This window comes from Halichoerus grypus, chromosome 2, assembly GCF_964656455.1.
Source record: "Halichoerus grypus chromosome 2, mHalGry1.hap1.1, whole genome shotgun sequence".
Taxonomy (NCBI): domain Eukaryota; kingdom Metazoa; phylum Chordata; class Mammalia; order Carnivora; family Phocidae; genus Halichoerus; species Halichoerus grypus.
In genome coordinates, this window is record NC_135713.1 from 91,075,755 (window position 1) to 91,102,074 (window position 26,320).

The 26,320-nt window shown below is 40.3% G+C and overlaps 1 protein-coding gene across 2 annotated transcripts in view; it reads right to left on the reverse strand.

Moving 5' to 3' along the window:
• ATG10 (autophagy related 10) overlaps positions 1-26,320 on the reverse strand; it is a 404,709-nt gene that overhangs the window by 310,534 nt on the left and 67,855 nt on the right. The window contains exons 3-4 of one of the 2 annotated variants that reach the window (XM_078067097.1): positions 25,490-25,618; positions 12,374-12,511 (exon numbers count right to left, since the gene is read on the reverse strand). The gene's annotated coding sequence lies outside the window, so the exon portion shown is untranslated. The remainder of the gene's footprint in view (positions 1-12,373; positions 12,512-25,489; positions 25,619-26,320) is intronic. The other variant, XM_078067096.1, reaches the window with a different exon arrangement.

Here is a 26,320-nt window from a genome sequence, read left to right on the forward strand (position 1 = left end):
GCCTCTTGTAGAACTTCTTCATCTTTAAGATCCTTTAGCTAAATATAGCCTTTTGGAAGAAGGGGGGCGGGGGTGGAACCTGGCTAATTTTAGCCTTAAAGAGCTTGTAGGTGAGGCTGAACCTACCAAATTATACCCCTAGGATGTGATACAGCCATCCAACAGCTGCCTTCTGGGTGCCCCAGACAGGCCCAATTGGGGCACACTATGCGTGGTGTGGGGGAGGCTACAGGGAGAGAAGAGTCAAGTGTGTGGGATGGAGAACAAGCCACTGACTTGGAACAAAGACTGACAGGAACTAGAGTCAAGGCTGGAGGCTCCTGCTACTTCGGAGTTCCCACACCAGGTTCCTGAGCACAGAGATTTATGCCATATTTAAATCTCCAAAGTCAAGTGGGCTCAGGAAATTGTAGGAAAGTAAACATATTATTTAACCACTAGGTGGGTGGTCATCACATGTGTTACATATCTGAAAATTTAAGTCAGAACAGCTTGAACCTTTCCGTATCTAATTCCCAATAGTAGTTCGAGCTGAGTTAGTATTGTTTATTAACAAAACCAAGGCTTCTTCTTGCCTCCTAAAAAAGGCAGTTAGCCCTTCGATATAAATCTATATATATATAAAAAAATGCTTTGTTTCCAAAATCATAAGGAAGAGAGCTCTTTTTTTTTTTTTTTCCTAATTCAGGATTCTTTGTTTCCACATGTAAACAGAAAAAGATGCCCTGTCTGATTTTTAGAAAGCAAGTTTGCGGAAAAGGCGGTTAGAAAAATCTCATTTGTGCCTTTATATACAGAAATTTGGAACAAAAAGCACTGGTGGACCAAAGATATATTGAATGCTAAAGGTAATTGTCATGATGACTCTGACTATAGCCACAATCAAAAGATACTAAACTCTAAACTCACAGTTGAGTTGATAACTTCTTTTTCACGTCTACCCATTATATAACAAGTCATAGAGTAAATGGTCATTTCAAGCATGCTTTATCAAATTCCCACATTCACAATGAGCTGGACCTACTTTCTACATTCCACTTTTAAAAAGTCACTAAAAATTCTTTGGCTCACAGGAGTAAAATTAAACATCCTGCCATGGATAATGGTAAGTGAAATTACAATCTGCAAACTTGGGTATAAAGATTAGCCTCACTCCAAGGCATTTCCAAATAAAATAACTTCAAATGATAAACTTTTTCTTTAATATTCCTTATGGACAAAGAAATTCCATAACAACTTTAGGAAAAAAACAACTATACTTCTATGCAGTATTAAAATAGTAAAAATATTTTTTTATCCATAAAACTACAATTATTATCAAGGGTTTACTAAAGCATTAGGATTTTAGAATCTATACTGTCTAATTTAGCATACTGTACTTTTTTGGCTAAACACATAAACTCATTATAATATCAAGACAGAATTTTTACGGCAGCAGCAGCACTCCTAAACATGTAAAAACATGTTACAGGTTATAAAACAGCAAAAGATTTTCAAGTGCAAAGTAATCTTAGATTAAAACCAGCATTAAGTTCTAATAAGCACATTCACTTACCATATAACACTAGAGATTGGACTGGTTGTTAAAAACAAAGAAGGAAAACAGAAGTAGGACACTAGAGAATAATACAGTATGTGTGTGTATATTTAAACATGTATATATGTGTATTTATACATGTATGTGTGTATATATACATATTTTTAATATATGTAATATATTACATTGTATATATTTTAATATATAATAAAATATATATATATATATATATATTTTTTTTTTTTTTTTTTTTTTTTTAATAGAAAATTGCAACCAGGCCTATGGGAAGCAGGAACATCTCTCTCTTTCTCTCTCAGAACTGCTTTCATTTTGACCCAAATTTGCTGGCTTACTTGAAATGATTTTACCTTTTTCATCACAAATTCATTTGAAGTAAAACTGTAGAATCTTAGAAATTTAGAGTATCAAAAATTATTTATCTTAAGGGAATGGATCCCATCATTACTTAAATTTATATCCGATTTCTTTTTTTTTTTTTTTTTTTGTCATTCATTTGTTAAATTTCCCAAATTTAGTCTAATGCCAACCAGAGATCTGCCTGGGAAACTTGCCTTAGCAGGCACATGTCCAGATCAAAAAATAGCCTATAGCCTATCTTATGGAAGAAATATACACAAACATTTACACATCATACAAAATAAGGTTGAAATGGGTAGGGCTACTTGATTGACATCCATTTGTCACTTTCATTGCAAAACATCCTGAGCAGCTTTCAATATGCTTAGACAAATTTAGATGAGTGGAAATGCTGACTAATGATGCCATTATCTATATACCAAATATATATGAAGGCCTGAAAATCCTGAGTCATTCATGTGAGCTACTAAAATGACAGGGGAGGAGAACCTAGAAAAATGATAATGAAATACCATGAGAGGGCAAATTAATAAAAATAAATAGCACTCAGATATGTAAAAAGACAATATACGCTTAGTTTTTGGGAAGAGATATAAGTCTAGTAAACAAGGCCAAGTCTTACTAATTGCAAAAAATGCACTATGTACAGGCTTTTAGCAACAAACTATTTTAACCATCAGTAACTAAGAGTTGTTATTTTAGGAGAATGAAGTCAATACATTTGTTTTCCTAAGGCAGGCAGGGGCAGTATTGTGCTATTCATGAACTTCATTAATATTCATTAATTTTTAAAGCAGTTTGGTTAGCTTTGGCCATTATCTATGCAGATATTTTGCCTTTAAATAAAAATAATTTCAAGAACATCATTATTTAAAAACATAATTAGCATGAAATTCAAAACCTACATTTTCATTAGCAGATATTATTCACTGAAGGGTATATATGTTTCAGATAGGTCTGTTTTAATTGAATTCCTGGGGTAAAATTCTAAAAATCATAGTGACCAAAATAACCTAAATGTAACCAAAAGAAAACTGAAAATACTTTTGAAAAATGTTCAAATTAATTTCCACTTTAAAGAATACCATAGTTGACCCAATTAGCTCTGCAAACCAATTCAAATTCAGTTGTTTGACATTCTTTAGCATTTCACAGTAGACTATTTTCACCCGTCCAGCACCTTAGATCCCCAAAGATCCCAGTGCACATTTAGTGATATTTACCTTATGAAGTAACTAAATCCAGATGAGCATAGCGCTCACATCACTGTAAAAAAGAAATTGTTTCCTCATGCTTACAGCTCCCATTGGGGAACTAGAAACTGAAAACTCTGAAAATTATCTTTGTGCAACCAGGAAATTGTGGACAGAAATGGAAAATAGTTTTATTTGTAAATAAGCCCAACCATGGAAACCATATACTACCTTGTTCTGCAAAAGTCCTCTAGCCTTTTATAAATCAGGTTTTTTATACTGACAGATTAACAACCAGGGCAAGTAATTCATGCATGTGGCGTTGGAAATGGAATCCTCCACATGTCCTTGTGGATTCCTGTCCACACAGAGGTACAACCATGTTGAGTAGTACTTTGTGGATTATAAGAAACTAAATAAATAAAAATTAAAATGCCACCCAAAGAAGTCTAAATAATGCAGGGAAATTTTTGAGGCATGGCCAACTGGAAAATTCACTGTAGTGAATAGCTAAACTTTCAAGAAAACACATTTGTGTTGGTTTTTTGTTGTGTGTGTGTGTGTGTGTGTGTGTGTAAAGAACTCCCTGCTCCATAACTCCATTTGAATCAGTTTGATTTGTGTTTGTCAAAAGTATCTTCTAGTCCCTGAGAAATACCTAAATTGCATTTTCTTTAGATTTTGCTTTTGGCTTTTTGTTTTTGTTTTGTGTTTAAGGTAAGCTGGCCCCTTGGGACTAGTACAGTTTTTTTTTTTTTCCTGTTAAGGACATTTTGAAAAATAGGAAAAAGTGTCTTCCTTCTTGTTATCAGAGATACATGACTGTATACATAATTTTTTCTAAAAACGTGGTCAATAACAGCCAACAAACAAGAAGAGTAAATGGAGCACCTGGCTTCCTAATGGATTAAACCTGCCCCACAATATCCTCCTGAGATAATGGGTAATATTCTCTTTGGAGACATTATGCACTTTGACTTATTTTTGAAGAATAGAAAAGAATTTTCCTGCCCCCCAAAGTGGATAGATTTCCAATTCAAGGCAGCAAGCCTTGGGTCGCCTACTTTAGGTATACCCAACCCTCTCAGCCACCTACACCTGACTTCACATTAGGTGGGGGATACCAGCCATCCTCGAATGCCCTTATGCGGCCTTTCAAACTAGATACAAAGTTAATATCAGTGTCTGAGCTTCCAGCTCCTCCAGGAAAACCTGTGGCCCCCAAGTGGCACTGCTTCATAAAAGCCTAGTCAGGCCTTGTCCTCTCCAGCAGTCCGAGCAGGGTTGATCACGTCCGGATAAAAGTACGGAAAGGAAAGGGTTAATCAGCATCCTCCTCTCTCCCTCCTCCCCAAAGCTGGGCGGGGGGTGGCGTGGGGTGCCGCGCCGGGAGCATCTCAGCGGGGGAGCAACTGGAAACCACAAACACCCAAACTGGGTAGCAGCAACTTGAACTAAACCCGAGACCTGGCTTAGGGAAAGGAGTCAGTTAAGTTTAGACCGAATGGTTTAATCAAGGTATCAGAACAGACCTATTAAAGACAGAAAAGGTAGCACATCCCTGCCCTCAACTCGCAAGGATTTCTTTTATGTTGCAGTTGAAGCCTCAAAACACATTTTATGACCCTAATGCCCTTTATTCCGAAAGATCTCAAGAGATGTCTACAGAAATGTCCGGCAGGAGTGCAGAAAGAGCAGTGGGAGTGTAGAAAGCCCCCCTTCCAGGGCGTCTTTACTTGGCCCGCGCTTCCAGGTAACCTTTGTTGCGTGATTGGGGGACGCAAAGCGACAATCTTGGCCCCTGACAGTGCAGTATCCAAATCCACGACAGGCGAGAGGCTGCAGGACCAACTCGCCAGCCCCAGCCCCCTACCCACCTACACCGCGCCCAGCTCCAACCGCCCGCACGCCCCTCCGCAGCCCCTTCCCCACTACCCACCCCGGGAGCTGCCCCTGATCTCCCCCAGAAACCCACAGGCGCTCTAAGCGCCCACCAGCAAATTTCTAACAGCCCCAGCCTTCCAGGAAAGAAAAAAAAAAAAAAAAAAAGACCATGACATCACGGGCAGGTTTATTTGGGTTTGTTTGTTTGCTTGTTGGCTCGATTAAATACTCGTAGAAGGTGAACGTACCCCACACAGGAGAAGTTTGATGTTGACAAACTTCTGGTGGCAGCGAGACTGTGTCAGCACAACTTCCGGGATAATGAGAGCTGCTTTGCAGGGAGCGCGGCAGCGGCGGCGGGAGGCGGCCGCAGGACGGAACAGCAAATGCTATTCAGCCCGAGCAGTTTCAAGCCGCCCGAGCTGGGGAATTACTGTAGACGAGCTACGGCTCTTACCACCGGCGCTGGATCTGGGCGCACGTTAGGGGGGGAAGCTGCAGGCACAGGGCGCCGAGAGGGGAGCTTTCAAGTTACTTTGCTCCATCCCTGCACCCGGCAGAGGCTTGCAGGCTGCGTGGTAACTGCAAACATCTTGTTCCCTGCTTCTTTGGGCGGCCTCCCTGGAACCAACCAACTTTTTTCTCCTCAAAAACTCCCTCTTTGTTTCAAATAGGACTCTCCAAAATTTATTCTTGGGAAGACTGACAGCCGGGGTCAAGAAACAGCTGTTGAAGTTAATGTTTCTTCCTCCCACTTCGTCTGATGGTTGTGCCCTGCCAAGACAAAGTGAGAGGCACTGCCTGGTGGCTCTTTAAACAGACATGCATTTAGCCAAAAAAAAAAAGGGGGGGGGAGTGTGTGTGTTGAGGGGGTATATTTTCCTGCTTAACATACAATCTGATCAGAAATGCGACAGCATGTGCCTTTCAACTTGTGCTGATTACTTGCTGAAAAGATGTTGCAGCTTTTAGTTTTGAACACTTTCAGCAGTGGGGGCAGGGATGGCGGGAGATGTGGTTGCCACTTTTCATGCTTTGGCAAAGGGGCAAAAATTTTAAACCTCCTCTCACCCACCTCTTACCCTCTAAGAATGGTAGAATGGCCTGGGGGAGGGAGAAAGAGTGGCATTCCTTTGCAAGGTTTAATTCACATTTCAGAATTCAAGTCATTATGCAGAACAAGGGCTTGCCTGGAGCTAGGCAGATTGTTTTTATTTGGAGACCTAGGCCAAACCTGGCCCGGTGCTACCAGCTCTTGGTGGCGCTTGGTGGCTTTCTCCAGATTAGGCCTGTCTCCTCTTCCCTTTCCCAGCACTACTCCTTTTGCCTTTGCTCAGGGGATATACTCTGAAGGAAGCTACCCTCTTCTTTCTGCTGCTTTCTCCGTGAAGATTGGTTAGCACAGCCCTTTCCCTGCTTGCTCTGCTTTGTGTAGAATGCCCCGTGGACTGCTGAGGGACTCCTTGGGGTTGTCCTCCGGAGTCTCAATCCCCTAACTGAGCCCTCCCCAGGTGTCCAGCCTCCGCAGTGGGAGTGGGTGGATGGGAACTCTGTTCCTTCCACATCAGAAAGCTTAAGCACTCTTCCAGCATACCCATTCTCCTTTGGGAATGCTCCAATCGGCCTCTCTCAGACACAATCATATGAAGACATAAAAGGCCCTCCTTCCTCACCACCAGGTTATCCTGTCACCACATCGCAATGCAGTGCTATCACAAAGTGATATTGCATCAGGCCCAGGGATATTTTAGGAAGCTCTCGAGCTAAGTCCAACAAGCCTTTCGTGCAGGCATCAGGGCCACCCTGCCAAAATCAGGGCTGCGGAGCTGCGGGACAGGTGGTAGTGATGTCTTCTCTATTCTCAGCTCCATTACCCACTTACCCGCCTCCCCCCCATTCTCCAAACCAATCAGATCCACTTGGTAGCTTTCTCACCCCTCTCTTTACCTTGCTCCCAGATGCCACCACCTTTGTGTTCCCTCATAGCTCTCCGCAAAGTGTTCAGGTCCACCTTGTAATGTATTTCCCATTTTTTCTGCCTGTCGTGGTCATTCTCTGAGATCTTAAATTAGTATTTGTTCTTATTAAGTATAAATGGACTGAATTACACATGGAGTTGCACGGGCTGCTCCACACACAGCCTCTGGCTTGGGTGTCTGCCGGCCTCCTTGGCTTGTTTGACCTGGGTCAACTTTTCTTATTCTCTCAGACTCCGGGTTGCCCAGCTGGGCTGGCACAATGGTAGCGGCCCAGAGTCAGTGCAGCACCCTCCCCAAGTACCCCCTTCTTGGAGTCCTGCTCATGCAATCCAGCAGCCAACTGACTGAAATTCCTTCTGCTTTATTGTTCTCTGTCCTTAGAGAGGCCAACTCTCAGCATAGAGTGGGGCTGTGAGGCTAGACCTCCGCAGATCCTGAAGTGGTAATTCCCCACTGCTGGCTCCTGCAGTTTTATAACTCCTTTTTTCCGAGACTGACAGACATAAACCTCCAGTGTAGAGGCCTGCAACAGCACCCTAAAAGACTTCTTTGTGTGGAAATGTAACCTTAGGGCAAAGTCAGCCTCACTCCAGGAAAGGCACATTCTCCTGCTACAGGGAAGCACTGGGCTGGGAAAACGCCAGGATTTCTCCCGAGATGACTACCAAGAGCCTCTCAGGGACATTTTTATTTACTATTTTTTAGTTTGGGGGTGGGTGGGTTGGGGCATTGGAAATACTGTAAGTGGAGACCTGTAGTGGCTGTCCAGGGAACTCACATGCAATCAGAGGAATCAGATGTCTTTCCTTTAGGGGGTGGGTCTCTAAATGCAATCACTCCCGAAGCACCCACACACTCTCCAGGTCAGGATGTCCCCTGGTGGGGTGGCAGTTAGCATCGTTTGCTACTCTTGGAGCTAATGCTACCTTGCCTAAATGGAATGCCTTTGGATCACTTAGAGAATCTGATATATTTATGTAGGTGTTGGGTTAGACAAATTACTCCAAAAAGCAAGGGTGAAAAGATACAGAATCTTAATTTATCATGCAGGATTAAAGTCAGATTTAAATCAGGTAGAATTATTAAGGGATTTAGAGCCCAAGTCATTTTCCAAAGAGGAAAAAGGACTAAAGCATCCTCTTTGTTGAAATAACGTCAAGAAAGTAGCATCTTATGTTTGGAGGTTTGGTTGTTGTTGTTGTTTTTTAATCTACCTTTTAAATGTTTACTTATATTTTCTATCAGTCAAATAGAACAGTACTAGGAAATTCGGTTATCATATGTATATGATTAGGCATTAACTATTCCATATAGACAGCACAAAAAAGGTGAGATGAAAGTGTGCTCTTGTCATCACAGAGAGCTCCCTGTAGGAACTGAGCCAGTGCCTTGATTAAGGGATAGGTAAGATATAACTAGTTAGAGGAGATGAATCTGGAATCAGGGAGAGGTTAGAAAGATAACCAGTATAGTTCCTATGGAATTTAGTTGAGATGTTCAGTCCTGTAGCCCCAGGAACTGGAGTTATTAGGATAGAGAGTTAAGACAATGCTTTTAGTCAATGTTTTTGAAAAATGTATTCTCACAAAGTCAAGAACATGGATAGTGAAGGAAATGTTCACAAGGAGATGTTCTTAGTGTTTGAGATTACAGAATGTGGACAGAAATAAAAATACACAATGCAATTATTTTCCCTTTTCCCTTTTCCTCCTAAATCTAGACAGAAGTTTAATTCAGGATTAAAAGGCCCATGGATCTCCTCTAGCTTCTCCTTCAGTTATCCCATCCATACTCCAGTTCTGGTTTTGGACAGAGCTACAATAGTCCTTTGTAGGGAATTGCATGAACTCCTGTGCTAGTTTTCTAATGTGGGAAAATGTCTACTAGGGAGGCTAAGACCACCAAACTAGTTTCATTATGACCCAAGGTACACTTAAACCTAGCCCTTCAGTGGTGGGCAACTGGCCCAGCACAGTCTTCCTCTATAGTGCTCATTAAAATGTTATTTACATTTTACAGTATGGTCCCAAGCCATAAGTTGGGATTTTATCTTGGCAAATAGAGAAAGAATACTCTTGTGATATCTGGTCTTGCAAAGTTTTAACTTCTACTATGGACCTGCTGGTGATTTGCAAAACAAAGTCATAGCATATTAAAAAGAATCTTCCATTTCAGTTCAAAATTGTTGGCCGGGAAGTGAAGAATAAAAGAAAAACCCATGATCACAAAATTAAACTTATTAGCCAAATAGATTTTAACTTTTGCCTCCTCTTAAAAGTGAATTTAATGTTTGCCAAAAGCACACAATCAACAACTCTGAAGAAAATAAACTTTATACTTTGGTCCTGAACCTACTGCAAAGGTGGTGAGCTCATCTTCATAACTAACCTCCATCTTTTTGCTTTGGAACTCTCATTCTTGTGACCAGAATTATTCCAGATCAAAAACAACATCATTGGGGCACCTGGGTGGCTCAGTCGATTAAGTGTCTGCCTTTGGCTCAGGTCATGATCCTGGGGTCCTGGGATCAAGCTCTGCCTCTCTGCACTGGGCTCCTGCTCAGTGGGGAGTCTGTTTCTCACACTCCCTCTGCCTGCCTCTCCCCCCTGCTTGTACTCTCTGTGCCTCAAATAAATAAATAAAATCTTTAAAAAAAAATCATTAATCCCACTTTTAGGTGAACCAAACTGTCTGGATTCTTACCTCAACAGGCCAAGTTAAATTAACATTTTAATGATGTGTTTCTGGCATTGTTCATGCTTCATAAAGAGTAACTCACTTTATTTGACTCAAGGCAACAAGGCTAAACAAGTGATTCAAAAAAATGAATCTTTTCCAGGTTTGGAAATTAAGTTTCCTTGAGTTCTTCTGAGACAACAAAGATTCTTCAGAATCTATAAGTCCAACTATATGATGCTACCACCTTTTCAAGACAACCATTAAGAATTACACCTAGATAAATAAAAACTTAAAAAAAAAAAAGAAAAGAATTACATCTAGAACCAGTTTTGAGAATAATGTTTCGCAACATTCTCATCAAGGCCAGATGAAAATCAGAGGCCATCTCTAAAATGGCATTAGGCCAAACATCAGACTTCTAGAGATGCTTGACATCTTGCCATGTGTCATCACAATCAAATCCTGGATAGGGTATTCTCATCTGAGTTTCACTGACTACCAGTAAGGGGCATGTGCAGAATAATAAGTGATTCAACTTTAGTCTCCAGTTAGAACCTAACATGCCTAATAACGTTCCAGGGAAATGGGTGTTGGGAATGTATATCAAAGATGGCATAAGCTCTTCACTTTCAACAGCTTGGTGATGACCAGTTGGGGAGCCACCTTAATTCTGTGGTTTATAAAATTCTAGGATTATTGTGATTATTATATGGAATTCTCAGCTGAAAACAATGAGCCCTTTCTCAGTTGCATGGTGAACAATGAGGTCAACTACAGAGGATTTTTGAAAAGCAAAATTTAGAGGAAAGAAACAACTTCACTGACCGAAGAGAGCTTTTGTTGACTAACAGCAATCTCAGACCTTGACAGTTACACAGTACCTTTTAGGTTCCAAAGGTACTTACCCCCAAAAAGATCATAATAATATAACATTTTCTTTTTTTCCTAATCAACAGGTGAAACCAGAAGGTGTCTTCCCATCTCTGTTTAAAGAAGTCATGTGCCAGGGCGCCTGGGTGGCTCAGTTGGTTAAGCGACTGCCTTCGGCTCAGGTCATGATCCTGGAGTCCTGGGATCGAGTCCCACATCGGGCTCCTTGCTCGGCGGGGAGTCTGCTTCTCCCTCTGCCCTTCCCGCATCTCATGCTCTCTCTCTAATAAATAAATAAATAAATCTTAAAGAAGTCATGTGCCAGTCTGCAGAGAAATGCATGTATACACAGGGAGTCTTCAAATTTATATCAAGAGGCTTCCAATGTCATGCATCTAATTACATTCCAAATATCTAAATATAAATATAATCATGCAATTATCTAAATATGATAATGCAAATTAATAAATGCCATCACTTTTCAGCACTGCACTGGCAGTTGACTTTTTTTTCAGGGCCATTTCTACAAAGAAGCCAAGTTATTATCTTTTCTCAGGATTTATTGCAGATGTGACGATTATAGAGAACCATAAGATTTTGCTTAAGATGTGAATACCAGGTGGATGGCTGAGCCCACTCACTAATCAAGTGATTTGTTCTCAGACAATAATGTTTGGGATTCTGATGCTTGCCTCAGCAAAACTGCAGATTTTTTTTTTCCATAGACCTTTGAGGTTGTCCATAAGTCATTGTTATGTTCAATGCCAACTCCTCACATTCTCAGAGATAAAGAGGGCAAAGAAGGAGAGAAAGAATGTGTAGCTCATTATTCACAAGTTATTTTCCTATAATTTAGGACATTGAGAGTACTTTTTAGAAAATTTTCAAGGCAGTGACTCCCAGACATTTTCTATTAAAAAGGGCTACTTTTGCGTTTCAAAAGTGGAGGATATAAGAAGCAGTTTGTTTTCACTCTGCAACAAGGGAAGGGACCTAAATAAGTTGTCTTGTATTTCATGATGACCACAGTAGTGAACTAAAACCAGTTTTTTTCTATATTCAATTCTTCTATGATATTATTTTGCAAGATCATACATATAATAGACTTTGCCTAAAAGATCAAATGATTTTTTTTAAATGTACACTTTTTAAAAGTTTTTAACTTTCCTGGAAAGACTCATAGATCCAAGCTAAACTCTAATGATAAGGTCACACTTTCCCTGTATTTTAAGGAGTTCTAAAGAACAAGTTGGTACAATTAAGTGGTAAATATTATGGCACACTACATTATCACTATAGGTTATGTTATATAGCACATATAAAGCACTTTTATTCTAGATATTGAATATGCCATACAAAGTGAGTCTATAATTGAAGTATATCAACAGCGAATTTTTATTTTTTTATTTTTTTAAATTTTTTTAAAGATTTTATTTATTTATTTGAGATAGAGTGACCGAGAGAGAGGGCACGAGAAGGGTGAGAGGAGGAGAAGCAGGCTCTTTACTGAGTAGGGAGCCTGCCGTGGGGCCTGATCCCAGGACCCTGAGATCATGACCTGAGCCGAAGGCAGATGCTTAACTGACTGAGCCACTCAGGTGCCCCAACAGCAAATTTTTAGAATTTTGTTGAGCTAACTTCAGAATCCAAAGCACCTCTGATTATTCACTGCTTAGGCAGAAGAGAGGCAGAAGAGAAAGTGCTACTCTGTTTATGTGTTTCAACTCTGCCCTAAATGGATTATTTCCAGGAGTGAAAAGGAAGACCAAGCCTACAGAAATCTTGGCAACTGCTTTTCCAGGAAGACTATAGAGATTTCATGGATCTTGCTGTTGTTTACAAGGAGGTATTACCTTTCTCCAAATTCCATTCATACAGCTGGTTTTCTCTTTTCTCCTGGAGGTAAACTTCCCAGTTAATATACACATTGATCAGTGCCATGCCAAACATCTCTTCCTTCCACGTGTAGCAGGTGACAATTAGCCCATAATCTGCAATGAGAAAGGAGTGGATCATAAAAATTAAGAGCAGGCTCTAGAGTCACAAATGCTGAATTCAAATTCTGATTCTGTCCTTAGCAGCAGTGTAGCCTTGAGTCAGTGTCAGGTTCCTCATTCACTAAAACGGGGCAGAAGAGCAAAAAAATACAAACCCCACTGTTCACTATCTCATTTCATCAGTATCCCCATCAAAAGCCCCCTGAAGCCCTCACAAGATCTGAATGGAGCTCTAACTGGTCTTTGGACAAATGTATGACTTTATCTTCATATGTAGAATGAAGAGCTGCTTTCTTCTCTCAAGATTAATATCTATGCTCAATTATGACCTTCATCTAATGTTTGGACCCACTGAATTCTAAGCAGGAGCAAAGACTCTGAAAACTTAGCTAGTCGATTTCTCCACCTTGGCACAATTGTACTATCTTGCTTAGACCTTAGTCACTGATGACCAGGTGCTGTTGCCTACTTCATTCAGTGAGGAGCTTCTTACCTTCTCAACTAAACTGTTAACTTCTTGAGGAAAGGCTCCAGTAGTCTTATAGATCCTTATATTCCTCTGAGCACTAAGTATAGCACAGTATCATGAAAATAACAGATTCTCAGTAAATGTCTGTGGCTTGATTATTTTGAGAATGAGCTCTGGGGTGTTTATAACAAAACAGGTTCATATTGAAGAATCCCATTATGCCCCTTCAAAATGGGCCTGTGAAAGCTCTTTCTGAGAGTACGCTGTTTGGACACACTAATGTAGTGATAGTCCATTTTTCTTTTTCTTTTTCCTTTTTTAACCTCTGGCCATTTCACAGCTGTATTAGTTAAAAGATATTTTTAATTGGCTTTCATCATCTTTGAAAGTGTAATAAATACTCATTAAAAACAAGGCTACCAAGATGAGCATCCCCCTTCCCCCACACACCTATTAGAAATGACTGCTAATAGTTAGAGTATACTTTTCCAAGTTGTTTTATTAATTTATATTTTTGATGCATACACTAACATTTATTATTATTTCCTGGACACATTGTTATGCTATTTATATCTTTTAGAACTTGTTTTTTTTCATTTAACAATGCATTGTGAAATGTTTATCCATGTCAACATACGCCTCATTCCTTTTTAGTGCTGCATTATATAGAAATTTCTTGTTTTCCAGCTATTCATTATCATTATCTGAATTACAGTAGTTGTTAAGTTGTGTAGAAAAGCAAAAATTGGTCATAACAAAAAAATATCCACTAGTAAACTGACCACTTACTAAATTAGTTCCCACTTAAATAGCCCTCCCGACTTATTACCAGCATCTCTCCCCACCAAGTCAGTCAATTTTGCTGATGGTAGATGTTATAAACATCTGACAATACAATGTAAATAAAATGCATTTCAGTGGCCATGTAAGATTGCTAATCTTGCAAAAGATGCAGAATTTTATGAAGTCATTGAAAGCGATTTTGGAGAACTGTTCCATAGGCAAATGAGTATCTGGCAGTGTTAGACCAGTTAACAATTAAAGATGAGAAAAACAACAAGGATGATAAGAGGATAAATTCTTCAAAAGGAGAATTATTTGAATATCAAAGGATTAAGAGAAGCTCTCAGGAAAATTGATGAAGCCTTCACATCTTTTTTCAAAATGACCTTTGTATGATTCTGCTATAAAAGTCAGCATGAAGTGAAGGGTGTCAAAATTTGCTATCATATAATTTTGCTGGGAAAATTATCCCCCTCACCAAATCAACACTTGATTCATTCTTTGTTTATTCTAAAAATTAGAGCATTGTTGCAATTAGAGTTGTTACATGTGTGTCTTCAAAGATAAATCACATTTAAAGATAAGATAATCTTTTATTTTTTCAAAACAAAGTCTCAATCAAACCTTTTTTTAAAATTCTTTATTATACAACGGTAGACCCTATTTATTACTTTTGCAGCTTTCAACAGTCATATTATGGCAAACAGAAGCAACAGACGCTGAAAATAAGGCTTCTAATAGACTAATCAGATTCCCTAGTTCTCTCTCCGTGAGGCATTTAGAAGCAGGACTGGCCACTTTGCAAGGAGTAAAGCCCCAGGGTGGTTGGGTAATTCAGGGGAGGGAAGAGGCCTTAAGAAAGGAGACAGGCAGTGGACTTCCTCTGGCACTAATCGGGCACATAGATGTTCAGGCCTAATGAAATTTGAAAAAAATAAAAACGATGTAACCTTATTTGTGTCCAAGCTGGTAAAGCAAGTTATACCAGTTAAATGTGGGTATATCAGGATTTATTTTTAGCAGTTACCTACTGACTGATATTTGGGTTGTTTCCAATTTTTTGCTACTATAAGCCATGCAGCAATGAACAACAGTGTACAGTTATATCTTGGTACACTTGTACAAGCATCTTTGTAAAAAAAAATTCCTAACTCCTGGGGTTGGAAAAAGGTATATTAAAAATGTTAACAAGCACTAAGTAACAAATCCCCCTACCATTTAATGCCACCTACAGTATCTGAGAATGCCAGTTTTTCCATACCCTTCACAACGAGACTATTATCAGTTTTTGCCAGTCTGACTGCTATATATATTGTTGTTTTCATTGTCAATAATATAAATTCTTGATGTGCAAGATATATATTGTTCACTGACTGCTTAGAATCTTTAGGAAGAGCCTCATTACAGACTCTGGAAAATCTGCATGATAGATGCAGGGGGGAGATCATCTTATCTCTGGTAATGGGTAGGAGCTAAAAAATTGAGCTCAACATGCATTTTTCTGTTTAAAAATCCTCTCTGAAACAATTGTAGTCATTGCTTACACAAGCTAAAGTGTTTATAGTCAGTAGTGGAAGACGTAGATAATAGTTTTTGCAAATTCCTGATTTCAGGACTGTGAGATCTTTTTTTTTTAAGATTTTATTTATTTATTTTGAGAGAGAGAGAGTGAGTGTGAGTGGGGGGAGGGGCAGAGGCAGAGAGAGAGAGAGAATCTCAAGCAGACTCCATGCTGAGCATGGATCCAGACACGGGACTCGATCATGAGACGACCTGAGCCGAAATCAAGAGTTGGACACTCAACCGACTGAGCCACCCAAGTGCCCCAGGACTGTGAGATTTTTTTACAGATTTCAAAATATGAGACTTGATAAGGTCAGTAGATCCTGAAACTGGATGCTTGGTGTCATCCAAGCCCACACTCTTTCCATCAGGATTTTGGTCACAGAAAATGTCAGCATTCTAACTGAAAAATTCTTACATATATTCAGGACCTAAAAAAGAAACAAAAAATATCCACTAGAGTATGCATTTGTCACAACCCATCAAATTGTAGATTAAGATGTGTGCATTTCACTGTGTGTAAATTTTACATAAAAAAGAACCCATAAAGTCCTCAAAAAATTAAATATAGAATTACCATATGATCTAGCAATTCCACTTCTGGGAATATACCCAAAAGAAGTGAAAGCAGGGACTTGAACAGACATTTGTACACCCATGTTCATAATAACAGCATTATTTCACAATAGGCAAAACACGGAAGCAACTCAAGTGTCCGTCAATGGATAATGAATAAACAACATTTACTATGTACATACAATGGAATATTATTCAGCCTGAAAAAGGAAGGCAATTTTGACATATGCTGCAATGTGGATGAACCTTGAAGACATTACGCTAAATGAAATAAAAACATAAAACAACAAGTATTGTATGATTTATATGGGTACCTTGAGTATTCAAATTCATAGGGACAGAAAGTAGAATGGTGGTTGCCAGGGGCAGGGGGGAAAGGAACGGCGTGAGGGGTTACTGTTTAATGGGTACAGAGTTTCAGTAGGGAAAATGCAAATTCTGGAGATAGACAGTGGTGATGTTTGCACAACTATGTGAATGTACTTAATGCCACAGAATGGTATACTTCCAAATGATTCAAATGGTAAATTTTATGTTGTACATATTGTACCACACTAAAACAATTTTTTTAAACCCATAAGCAAATACTGAATTCTAAAGATGTTATTTATTTACTTGACACAGAGAGAGAGACAGCTAGAGAGGGAACACAAGCAGGGGGATCGGGAGAAGGAGAAGCAGGCTCCTGGCTAAGCAGGGAGCCCAATGTGGGGCTCGATCCCAGGACCCTGGGATCATGACCCGAGCCAAAGGTAAGCACTTAATGACTAAGCCACCCAGGCGTCCCAGCAAATATTGAATTCTAATGCTGAAGTGTTTGGGAGGTGAAATGCACTAATGTCTGCAACTTTTTTTGAAATGTATCAAAAAATGAATGTGAAGGGATAGGTTGATAGAGGAATTAATGCATATGTGTTAAAGTAAATATAGCAAAAAGGGGCACCTGGGTGGCTCAGTCGTTAAGTGTCTCCCTTTGGCTCAGGTCATGATCCCAGAGTCCTGGGATCAAGCCCCGCATCGAGCCCCGCATCGAGCCCTGCATTGAGCCCTACATCGGGCTCCCTGCTCCGCGGGAAGCCTGCTTCTCCCTCTCCCACTCCCCCTGCTTGTGTTCCCTCTCTCTCTCTGTCAAATAAATAAATAAAAATCTTAAAAAAAAAAGGTAAATATAGCAAATGTAAATTGCATAATCTGGATGATAAAGGTATAGGTATTCTCTGTGTCATTCTTTCAACTTTTCCATATGTTTGAAAGTTTTCTGGGGCATCTGGCTGGCTCAGTCAGTAGAGCATGTGACTCTTAATCTCAGGGGTTGTAGGTGTGAGCCCCACACTGGGTGTAGAGATTACTTAAAAGTAAAATCTTAAAAAAAAAAAAGAAAATTTTCTTAATAAAATGTTGGGGGAAAATGACCTAGATTAAGACAAATTACTAGCAAATGAAAGAATCTTTTTTTTTTTTTACCACAAATTCATCTTTAGCTTTTGTTAATTATGGGGAATAATTTTGCCATGGAGAGATTTTTCAAGCAGAGTGAAGGATATAGGACTGATTTTTTTGTTTTTAATAATGACCAGACAGGAACATTTCTTTCACAAGTATTGGACAGGTATGATTTACAAGTGACTCCATCATATTAAAAATGAACTCAATATCACCAAAGTTGATAAGTATCTCTCTGTATATATCAAAGGCAAGGGTCATGGTTCAGATTTTTTCTTCCATTGGTAGGATTTGAGCATGTGTTGAGGAAAAAAATCCCAGCCGACTCAGTCAAATGGCAAAATGACACAAATAGATTGACTATGATGACATGCAACTTTAGAGCATTTGAGAGACTGGAGGTCCTCCTAATAAATATTAGTTCATTGTAGAAGTATAGTAGATTATAAATAGCAGCTCTTCATTTCCTTGTAGAAACATTTCAGAGAGCTCTACATTTTTTCCCCTTCATTTCATTAAAAGGTAACAAAGAGAGATGGCCTTCATTTCTGGGACCTCTACATTGCAGGCATGCTTAGGCAGTTTTTATAATTGTAGAAGCACATGAGCATCCTGTCCCAATCACACTCTCATTGCATTGGAATAAACATCCAGTGTTTCAGAGGTGCAAACTCAATGCATACAGGGGCAAGGAAGTAACCTTAGTAAGTAACACAGGCCAGTCCAAGTAGGAATTGTGGCCTCTTGGAAAACCCTTAACCTGACTCAAAGAGGAATCCATGACTCAGTCCAAACCAACTGGCCCAAGATAGCCAGATACATCAGTTTTCTAAAAGCAGTCTGGAAGTTGTATATTTATATAAAATCTTCCAAGTTTAAATGTGGGCAACAAATTCAAATGTTTCTCAAAAACACTGTATGGGTTAAGCGAAATACCTCTGTTGATATTCTGGGGTCTGTAGGCTCCCCATGTGTAACCTCTAATGTATGGATGGTCCAACTTTCTTTGGTGCTAATGTCCAGTAGAATTCAGATTTAGCACTGTTTCAACCTTTTGGGATTATATGTTCATCTGCACTGTCCCCAGTTTCTCCATTGTAAATGTGAAATATGTTCAGGTCTTTTTTTTTTTTTTTTTTTTAAAGATTTTATTTATTTATTTGAGAGAGAGAGAATGAGAGACAGAGAGCATGAGAGGGAGGAGGGTCAGAGGGGGAAGCAGACTCCCCGCCGAGCAGGGAGCCCGATGCGGGACTCGATCCCGGGACTCCAGGATCATGACCTGAGCCGAAGGCAGTTGCTTAACCAACTGAGCCACCCAGGCGCCCTATGTTCAGGTCTTTATCACTTTAAATAAAAAACAAATATTTGACCACTGCAGGGTTTGCAATATTCGTGCAGTAAATGTGTTTTAAAAGTCTGTTTTGTATCATGAACTTCTGCAAAGAAAAGGTAAATCAACAAAAACGTGTAATTCATGGAGCCCTCAATTTATTTACCTGTAATGATCCCAAAATATAGATGTCTGGAACTAGGAACATAGTTTTCCATAAAATGACATTTAATGAGTACTGCCTCTGATCATTCACTGTGTGAAGTCCTATTTAATTCTCCTATCATTATCTTGACTTTACAGATGAGGAAAACAGGCTCAGAACAGTCGCATGACTTGCCACGCTGGTAAGTGTCGGAGTCGGGAATCAAACACATGTGAGGGTCAGGCTCCAAGGCCTGTTGTTCTCTCATTCTTCATCACTACAGCGCCCGCAATACAGTGTTCTGCCTGGTGTTAAGGCTGTCAGGACAGACTATGAAATATTGTTGTATCCATAATGTACTTGTGGAACTATATTCCTAATAATACTCTACTTCAACAGAACCCAGACTCGGGTACAATTACGCTGCTTTTTTTACTCCCCTTGCTTTTATGTGGGAAAAATATGTTTAATTACCCAGGTGATACATAGATACACTCTTGTTGTGAAATATCCAAACAACACAGTCGTCTACAGGGCAGGAGGGAAAAGTCCCCTGGGCTTCCTCCCCCACTCCTGATCCCACTCCCTCTCCTATTTCTGGCTCTACCACTATCAACAGTATGGCTTGTTCCTTCCAGACTTTTCCTATGCATTTACATACATATATGTACATACATAAATATGCATGGAGCTATGTTTCTATGGCAAATACATTCAGAATTCCACCTTGGGATATCAGAACACTTTTCTGTTGCAGTCCTGGCAACTTCCCCAGCTCCAAGTCAATGTGGGAGTGTGGGGATGAAGGCGGCTTTATTAGTTATCCGTTGCTACATGACAAACGACCCCACAATTTATCAGCATACAACAACGAACATTTATTAGCTCACATGGTTTCTGAGGGTCAGGAATCTGGGAGCAGCTTGGCAGGATGGCTCCAGGTCAGGATCTCTTATGAGGTGGCATTCAAGATGTCAGCTGGGGCTGTAGTCATTTTGAGGATTCATTGGTGCTGGAAGATTCACTCCCAATTTGGCTCACTCAGTGGTTATTTGCTGGAAGGCCTTAGTTCTTCAGTGGCTGTTGGCAGGAATCCACATTTCCTTGCCATGAGATGGATTCTCTCCATAGGGCTCTTTGCGTGTTCTTATGGTATAGCAGCTAGTTTCCCCCAGAGTGAGCAGTCCACATTCACAAGGGAGGACAAGGAGGAAGCTGCAATGGCTTTTATGACCTAGTCTTGGAAGTCACAGACCATCACTTCCATTCATTAGAAGCAAGTCACCTCGTCCAGCCCACATTCAAGGGGAGGGGAGTTAGGCTTCACCTTTTGAAGAGAGGAGTGTCAAAGAACTGGTGGACATATTTTAACCCCACTGCAAGAGCCATGTTGTGAGGGAGGAAAAATGGAGCAGGGCAGAGTCTACGATCAGGGCAGAATAGTCCGAGTAACAGGGAGGAGGGGAGAGGTGCAGAGATAATGCGGTAACAGGATAGTGAGAGGTAGAATGGCTGGGCTGGCAATCCTGGCTGCACATTAGAATCACCTGGGGAAATTTAAAAAATACTCCTGCCCCAGGCCCCACTACAGATCAATTAAATCAGTATTTCTGGGATGGAGGCCCAGGTATCAATATTGTTTAACAGCTCTCCAAGTGATTCTAATGTGCAGCCTGAGTTGTGAACCATGTAAGAGCAGAGGTACTGGAGTCCAGCAGTGCCTGGGCTCAAGTCCCAACTATGTCAATTAGCTGTGTGATCTTAGGCAAGTTAATTAGCTTTTCTGTGCCTCATCTCTAAAATGGGGATATTAATAGTCCTTCCTTGTAGGGTGGTTGGGAGAATCACCTGAGTTAACAACCCATGGCAATAGCTTTGAACAGTTCTCTGCACAGTAAGTGCTGTATAAATGTTACTATTGTGATGATTAGCAGCATGTGCTGGATTTTTCCTCCCTCCTGCTCTCCCTCCCCAAGTGCCAAGGCTGGGAGAGGAGTGTGGCTTCCTGTGCCCCACCCCCCTCCTTTTCCCTTGAGAAGGGTACAGAACTCTTCAGCACCCTTCTCGGGCTCAGCAAGCCCTGCCAGCCTTAAGGCAGGTAAACCGAGAAGCTAAGCTGTTGCCACTGCAATGGTGAGCATAGCATCCTGTATCTTTAGAGATGGGGAGACCGAGTAGCTCCTTGGGGTAGTGAGAGGAAGGGAGATCCCCCTTTGGCCTCACAGAGAATTGAGATACAACCTATTCTATATCACAGCAGCAGGATCTGCACACATGCCTTGCAATTCCTTCAAGAAGCCTTTCCTGATCTCAAATTTCTCTGAGCTCCTATATTATCAACATGGTCCTAAATTACCTGCTGCCTTTTCTATTTATTTATTTGCCTTCTGTGTTTTCTCTCCTTCAGACAGTAGGTTCTTTTAGAGGCAAGGACTACGTCTTCTTGGAGAAGTATCAGTAAAAGCAGGGAGGAGAAAATGAAGGAAATGGGATATCTTCTTTGGATTATAGATACCTCCTTAATGCTTAAAAGTTTATATATGTGTAGTGGGAAATGACTCTGCTTCTTTAACCCCTTCTTCATCTCCCCCCATACTACTATACCCCTAAAACACCCCTAACCCTAAGTACCATTTTCATGGGGAAAAATAGCATGAGTGTTCTTTCTCCTGCTTTTACAGCAGGTTAATAAATTGCCACTATTACAGGGTATTCCAGCTTATATTGATGAGGCAGGTACAGAAATAAGCTAATGGGTAGTTCCTATAAAAAGATGTGTTTCCCATGTATAGAAGTGCTACTCTGTAGGAGAGGAGATTTAGCTTTTCCAAGCCTACTAGGATAGATGGGGTGGGGGGAAGAATAAGGAATAACATAATAAAGTAATTAAACTATAAAACAATTGCTGACAAAATTTCTACAAAATTTTCTCCCTGTTCTCCAACATTAAAATAATCATGATTTGAATAGACTGCATCTGTGTTCTCTTTTTTTACCCCTCTTTTCTGCAAATTTATGATTTGGATCCCAAAAGTTAAAGATCTTTTTAATAAAATGTATTAGGCAAAAACATATTTAAAGCCCCTTCCGTTTCTTAAGTTAGAAGACGTGGTATTAAGAGTTAAAACTATGACAATAAACGGCCTAATTTCAATGGCACTTGGGCTTAGTTTTAAAATATAGAAATGAACATGGTGACTAAAAATTCTGGGTAGGTGGGGCCTGATCTCGTGTATATATCAGTGGTGTCAAAACATGAAGCTATCTTGTTAGCAAGTATCTAGATGCCAGAAAGGGGTCATTCTAGATGACGATTTCTCCTGGCTGAGTTCATTCGTTTCTGCCAAAGAAGGGAATCCTGAATTTTAAGCCTTATAAGCTAGAAATAAAATTAGCTTTAAACCTAAAAATCATTCTAGAGAGATACTGCTTTGTTGGTTGAGGCTATTATAACTGTTACATACATAAATAGCTTATTTTACTGGTCTGATTAAATGATCCCCATGTGTCCTTCTGAAACTTTCTGCAATCATTCCTCATTGACTACCATCTCAGCCAGAAGAAAAGAAAAAGTGATGAACTCCAGGCTTCTTCATCAATGAGCTCAGCCAATAAGCCAATAGAGGGTTCAGTAGGCACCACTGACCTTCCCAGGAAAGCTACTAGCATGAAAACTGAAGAAACATGGCACAGAAACACAGCAGTAAAATTCAAGAGACTAAAATAAACTCGGCGAGCCTGCCTGGTCGCTAAACACTGAATACATTTAAGTGCTATTTTGACAAGAGAGCATGGCGGCTTTTTAAGAATTTCATTTTTAAAACTCTAATACGATTTTGTTCTTCTAACAGCATCATCCTGGGTCTGTGTTTGCTCCCCGTGAGGTCATTATTAAGTGAATTGAATTATTGTTCTGTTCAAATGACCTGTGCGTTCAACGTGTGCCGAGCTCTAGCAAGAAATGTTTTATGTATTATTGGGAGATGGCCATCTGGGGCACAAGCCGGGCCTCCTAACATGCAGAAATGTGGGGAGACAGTTTATGTTCAGTCTTATCTATGATCAGAATTCCATTTATAAGCTTTTTTTCATCCACTTGTCAACACTGTTCACTATAGCAACACTGAAAATGGCCAGAAATGAACAGATTTATCAGAACAATGTGAGGTCAGACTGTATGTTTCAATTACTGTATATTGGATTTTTATCATACATTTTACATTTTCTCCATAAAAACAGTAACAATGTAATAAAAATGGAAGTAGTTTTCTTTGATCAACTTCCAGTTAGTGTGAGTTACAAAGTGAATAAGATAGATTTCATGACTTTTAATAGATAAAGGGTCTCACATTATATATGTATGTTTTAAATATAACATGGTTGTCCATGCCAAGAAACATGGATTAATTTTTTTAAGTCTGAAGAATACTACTCTTCCCTTTCCTGCATATTTAATGAGACAGCATGGCAGTATGTAAAATTAAATTTTAAACTTGAAGGTTACATCTTACCACACCCTCCCAACCTCTTCATATATTTTTCAAGTAAACTTTTGATAATGCTGAAGGCATGTTGGACCAAAGGAATGATTTTACAGTATCTTATAGAAGGTCTGTGTACAATATGATTTTACACTATATTTCATAAGGCATATATCTTACATAAGACACCCAGATAGTCTGTATTACAAAATGAAAAGATTTTCAAGTATCTTTTTCTGGTTGTTTTTCGATGTTGTTGCACTGATACCTCAATTGACAATAGGAATTAACCTCATGATGAAGATGACAATCTTACAAGGGGAAAAAGACTCTTACAAGTAAGTCCTTCTGACTTCCCTTCCTCCCTCCTTCCATCCCTCCGCTCTTTCCTCCCTTTCCTTCTTCCTCTTTCTTTTTTAAAATAAAAATCTTCTTAAAAAATCTTCTAAGTTGGATAAACTCGTATTCACTTCAGACATACAACTGTATGGTTTAAATATATCTGGATTTTAATTTTCCTTGTAAGTGGGAGATGTTTGTTAGAGAAATGACTAGTATCAGCAAACAGGTAGAGAGATAAGCTTTGTTCACAAATGTATCCCTGGAGTCATATTACACTCACTCACCTTGAAAGTGTCATAATGAAAATGAAGGTAATGATGATGATGATGATATAGCCATGATAACTAGCATTCAATGAACACTATGTGCCTGCGACCAGGCTAAGTGTTTGACAGGCACTGTCTTATTTGCTCTTCACAACAACCCTCTGAAAGCAGATAATGTCATCTTTAGATGAAACTAGGTTTCTGAAGCTAAGAAACTTACCCAAGGTCAATTATGAGGGTCCCATTCTAGGTCTGTGTGACCCACCCCCAGGGTTCTAGAGAGATGGAAAAGGTAGAATATGTGATGACTATCCCCACTTTTGACCAGTCAAAGAGTAGACGTCAAGCCAAGTAGAGGCCAGAGGCTTTGCTGTGGCTGTGAGCAGCCTCAACCTTCTGAGTTTAAAAGTGTCCACCCTGGTCTTGCTTTTTGTAGGACCTGAAGCCCTTGGCTCGGACCCAGATCACTTCAGCAATTCCTTGCTCTATATCTTCTCCATATCCACCTCTCTGGTGCACTTTAATATTTCTGTTGCAGGTGTGTTTATTTAATATTTGCTTGATGTTTCATATCATGACTCTTCTTTCCTACTGTTCTGGAACACACATCTCTTACAATGGACAAAATGGAACATCTGCCTCCTTCTAAATTCCCCAGCTTTTGTTATTATGGCTCAAGGCAGGGCTCTGCTGGGACTAGAGATTGTGCCTCATCCAAAGAGGTTAGCTGGCCACCCACAAGTGGCCAGAAACAAAGCACTCAGCACAATAAGAATAGCAGTGTCATTAGCTGACCTCCTGGGATCTGAACTGGAAAACTGGGGGAGTACTGATCCATAGGAGTAAAGGCAGAATGGAACAGACACTCTGAGGAGCAGAGATGCCATGCAGCAGAGGCCGGAAGACAGAGACCTAAAGAGTGGCTGGCCCTAAACCTGTCCCAGTTTTTTGGTGGCTTTCCACTTACAGTCTCTGCATATGTGTCCTTGGACTTTTTCTTAGGGAGACCTTAGTGAGGCTCTGTTCCTTGTACCCGCAAGAACCTGGCAGTCCATATAAGCATCTTATCACCAACACCCTTCGGTGGCTTCTTTTTTCCACCTCTGTCCTTGATGGTTTAATTAGGAGGGATAATAGTCAGGATCCTCTCCTTTGCAAGTGACAGAAACCCAACTAAAACCACCCTAAGAGAGAAACAAACTACAAACCAAGGTGAGGGCGAGAAGATGAAAGATGTGCCACAGGAATATTTGCCAAGGAAAGAAGGTCACGCACCCACAGTTGGGGCCCAAGAACATAACACCTGATTCTAAGCCCACCAGGAATAAATTATTGGAGTCGGGGAAGAGTAGTTCGGCCAGGGAACAGGAAGACTCTTCTGTGCAGACAAAACAAACCCCATCTATGAAAAGAGGTGTAGCTATACAACTTTACTATACCATTTACAAAGAAGGAGAAGAGCAAATTGCTCTTTGTCTCATTTCCCGAGGTCTTCGTGCAGACCTACTCCACGTTCCCTGCCCCGTCTCAGATCGCTGGCTCATCTTCGTTACCTGAAGTCATTCACTCACCTTCACCTTACAGTCATCCTCACCACAAGGCCCAGCTACTTGAATGAATTGAGGACCTCAGAAGAGAACAGTGGAAGCTCTCTTTTCTTTCAAGCTCTCAATGTGTGATCCATGGACCAGCAGCAGCACCTGGGAATTAGTTAGAAATGCAAATTTTGGGGCTTCAGCCCAGACATGCCAAATCAGAAACTCTAGGGGTGGGGTCCAGGAGTCTGTGTTTTAACAAGCCCTTACGTGATTCTGAAGCTGGCTAAAGTTTGAGGATTTCTGCTTTATGCCACCCTTTCAACAGTCCCTTGTTTGGATGGTTTATCCAAAGCATTCCCGAGTGAAGCCTGTTGGGTCCCAAAATGTTGTCCTATTATCACCACGTGTATTTCAGCAGGGCCTCTATGTGGCCACTCTGTGGTGCCACTATGTACTATGCTACTACTATGCATCTATTCATTGCCATCTGGGGCATCCAAAGAGATCCCAAGGAGAATCTGAAGGATAAGGGCAGATAGAAACATTCTATAGGGTTCTCTTATATGGCTCATTCACGGCAAGGTACTCCTGCAATGAGAATGTGCACTTTCCTGTGCAGGCACAAACACATACATCTGAAGTATACTTGGGGGCACTTCTTTGTGTCAGCTACACAGGCTCATTGCGGACCCAAAGACGTTAGGGGTGGTTTCTTTTCTTTCTTTCTTTTTTTTTTTTTTTAAGATTTTATTTATTTATTAGACAGAGAGATAGAGAGAGCCAGAGAGCACGAGCAGGGGGAATGGTAGAGGGAGGGGGAGAAGCAAAGCAGGCTCCCAGCTGAGCAGGGAGCACGTACCCAGG